Source organism: Solanum pennellii, chromosome 11 (genome assembly GCF_001406875.1).
Source record: "Solanum pennellii chromosome 11, SPENNV200".
In the NCBI taxonomy this organism is placed as follows: domain Eukaryota; kingdom Viridiplantae; phylum Streptophyta; class Magnoliopsida; order Solanales; family Solanaceae; genus Solanum; species Solanum pennellii.
The window spans coordinates 53,826,331-53,830,787 of record NC_028647.1 but is presented as its reverse complement, the minus strand read 5'-3'; positions in this window follow the sequence as shown (position 1 = coordinate 53,830,787).

Genomic DNA, 4,457 nt, shown 5'->3' with positions numbered 1-4,457 from the left:
TCTTTCTTTTAATAAAACTAGCCATAGGCTCTGTGGAAGTCTAGCTTCCTTCCTTTCTCAAAAGTTTGAAAATATTTTATTTAAACTCTTAGGGAATACTTAATTTCCTTATAACTCATGAGAACTGAACTCAATTTGATATACTTAATTTCCTTATAACTCATTAGAACTGAACTCAACTTGATACTCTTTGCTTACTTGAAACTTAACTCTTAGGGAATACTTAGTTCCCTAATAGCTTTTCAGAATTTAAATCAACTCTTTACTCTTTCTTGACTTGAACTTTAAGTCTTTAAAACAAGGTGAAAACGTTTGTGAAAGACTTTAGAAAACTTTATAAACTTTACTTTGATTTGCTTCTTAACTTCTATACTTGACTCTTATTTTTATTTAAATTGAAGTATGAATTCAAGGTTCATGATCTCATGTTGATGATTTCATGATTTTCAACTTGGTGGGTTTATGCGAGATTATGAGCATGCACTACTCAACTTGAGAACTCCAAGATACTTCTCAACTCAAGATTGTTCGACTTATAGGGTTCATGCGGAATTATGGGCATGAACAATTTAACTCAAGGACTTCATGGGTAACATGAAATAGTCCCATTATCAGAATTATAATTTGAAAGGTGTTAGAAACTTATTAGTCATGACTTGGAATTGGAGATACTACTCCTCTCAATGATACTCAATTTATGGAACTCATGCGAAAGTTATGAGCAGGAACAACTCAACTCAAAGGTCTAAGTAACTATATGAAACTCATGTATATAACTCTTTTCATTATCTTACTTACTTCCTCAAATATTAGCTCAAATCAATGACGTATCTCAAAAAATTCACAATTTAACTTAAAGCCTTTCTTGAACTCTACTCTTAGCTCTCTCTTGAATGTGAATTATGAATTCAAGAGTTATGGTTCATGATATGAAGGATCTAGGTGATATTGTAGACTCATGAATAAATTCTACTCACTCTCATTCTCACTTATTTGAGTCTTGAAACAAGTTACTAGAAGTTGTAGAAGACTCCTCAAAAGGACTTTTTAAGAATGTTGAAATAATTTTCAAAACTTAAATTTCAAGACTAACTTGAATTTTAATTATGAATTCAAGTTTATGATCATGTTAGGACTGATTTTAGGTGTTTAGAAGTAGCTTAGATTAGTTAGAATCGAAAAGGAGTGAAGGTGCACTTTAAACGAACTCACACGGAGCTACCAGAGGCAAACTGGATGGGGAAGACGACCCTGGGGCTATGGCTGGCGTGGAGTTCCAACCCTGATGTACAGATATGGGTTTGGGGTTCTGTGGCAGGTGCGTCGCGCCAGGCCCCAACCCAGAAAATTCTGCCGAGCACTTTTGCTCGTTTTCTCACCCTAAATCGCCTAAATTCGAACGGTTTCTTCCACAATCACTTGGATTCGATTAATTGAATTAATTACAACCTAATATACTGGAAAAAAATTAAAATTACTCAATTTGATCTCAGGATATCATCAAAACTCCAATACAACAAGATTTAGAACAAACTTCAAGAACACCTTTCATGAAATCATCAAGAACTCTAATCTCTAAACTTTAAGCATGAAATTTCGCTGAAAAATACATGATTGTCATGTGTTTAAACTAAACCAATTCTATGGGAGCTTACATACTTCTTAGGTATTAGACCCACCGGAGAAAATTCGCAACTAGACTCAAGAACGTCGACGAACGCCTTCATCCTTGCCTTTTTTTCTCCTCTTTTCTTTTCTTGCCTCTTCTTGAACTCTCAACTAAACCCGTGGTGTATATTAGGTTTATAAAACTGAACCTAAAAGGATTATAACCTTAAAATATGACTAAAAATGAATTAAATCCGATTGGATAAGGAAAGGACCAAAATACCCCTCACTATTTTCGACTAACCTAACTTCAAAAGGTCATATATCACCCATACGAACTCGAAATTTTGCAAACTCAGGCATTTAAAAATATAATTCAAAGATCTTTCCAGTGGTATCTTGTAGCAGACCTAACTCATGATGTACTGGGTTTTATGCTCGTTCGAAGTTGACCCAAAACTCATACTTTGCTTAACTCTCCAATTTTTAGAATTTTGTTATTTCCAATTTAATTCTTTTTGGAACTCAAGGTATTAAATCTAGTGAACTGACCCTAATACTTAATAAAATTTTAATTCCTTGGTAAAATCTCACTCACTACGATAAGCGGTTCAAATCTTAGCTCAAAAATTTTCTAGGGTTTTACAGTTGTGCTCTATTGTATCAAATATCGTCAACGATATATAATTTTGTATCGAATCACAATACGACTTAACTTATTGAGAGCTCATTACTTAATTATATTTAGGTAGCTGTCTCTCTCATGAGGTTTCAAAAATGTGTTATGTCATAGGCTCTCCAATAGTACATTATCTCCTAATTATGATCATTTGATTCTTTGATCCTCTCCCTTTTTCAAGGATAATTTTATTAGAATTGATTAGTCTATCATGTTTCATGCATGTCGTAGACTCTATCTTTAAGGGACATTCAATAGGAGCATTTACAATTCTTGTTTTTCTTCTAATCTTCCCCATATGTTAGACAAACTAACATATATTTCAATCTTTTGTAGAATCTATCTATGCGCATCATTGTATATTAATTGATTATATACTACACACCAAAATACTCAGATGAAAAATATTTGGTCCCTGACCATAAATCAATTGAAAGAAAATCTAATGATAATTTATTGGTATGATCCGTCCAATTACTTTTGTATGCGATATTATATTTCAGATCAACACGTGTAACTTTATTTTTAGAAGTAATGATTTCACTATCTATATGAGACATTTAATGTCACATCAACTTGAATATTTGTGAATATTATCAATATAAATTGTCTTGATGACATATTCTGAAAGTTGTGCTCTTAACTCAATTATGTTGCACAAACAATTATTCGAATGTCTAATTGCATGTTGATGCAAACGCACATGTGATTATCTTATAGATGCATTGTTTTATCGTATCACATGATAGGTGAACGACCCATATTAACCTTTAATACTTTTCAGAATGTAGAGATTTAGTCTCAACGTTAGTTCATCCAATCAACTTGTCATGAGAACAAGCAACAAAAGAATTCTTGATGAATCTTCTAGTTTTTCGATGTATGTCTATAACTCAGTATGCACATCTTTTGAGATGATCAAATTATTCATGCCAACTAATAAATTATTAGTACTTGTATACTCCAAGTTTACTATGTCATGTGGATTTTTGCTTTAGTAAATTTCTAATTTACTATTATATGAGTAAATTTCAATTTTAATACTCCGGAGTAAATTTCAGATTATTTTTTTTCACAATTACTCTACTTCGTGTAGAGGTGAGTTGTGATCCCCTCACTAAATGGACTACTCTGATTATCAAATGATTGTGCCTGTAATCGTATTATTCGTGCCAACATTTTTGCAAACATCAAGTTGTGAGATAACAATATGCACACATGAGACCGTCTAGAAGAAACATCTATTAGGTACATTCAGTATCTAAACAATCCACTAGGTGTATGAATATGTCCACAATACGTTCCTAGAACACAGGGGATTCAATCTCAACCTTCGTTTATGATAGTCTCACAATTAACTTGTCTTTCTAGCAATCATTACAAGAAAATTCACCATTTAAAAGAATTGTAGGTTCATCCATGGATGCCATTATATTTTTCCATAATTCTTCTAAACATTATAGACTAACGATGTCCCAGACAATCGTGTCAAACTAAGAAAGTATTGGAACTAGTAAACTTCTTATTTACCATAGAATGTGCCACAATTGCACTAATTCTTGTCCAATACAAGCCTGACGATAAAGCATGGAAATTGTTTATAATACATATCTTCTTAGAGACATTCTTGGTGATACCACATCATTGACCAAAGGTGGCAATCTTTCTCATGTCTAGCATGGTGACTTACACCTCATTCCCTTTAAAGAATGAATTTATATTTTTAACATTTATCAAAAGTTCTCATTCTTCATGAATGGAACACAAACATGTGAGCATATCAAATTATCATAGCTTTAGTACCTCATTCCATATTTATGTGCATTACTAAATCACTTTACGTAATGGAGCAAATTCCGTAAATTTCATGACTTCTCATAAAAAAACACATTAGTTTTTCTTTTATCATTATTATATCATTAATATGGTGCATTAAAACTCAAATTCAATGTCTTATCTATATCGAGTGACTTAGGCCATAAATCAATGAAACTTGAACCCAATATCTTATCATCATGGTGCACTTGGACTTTAAGCCAATTTCTTACCCATTTGGTGCGATTGGACATAATTCCACTTTCTTATTCTTTTGGTGCGATAAAACTTAAATTAATCGTCTTACCCATAATGAGGCTCAACCTCAAGCCTTCAAAATAATTATAATTTTATC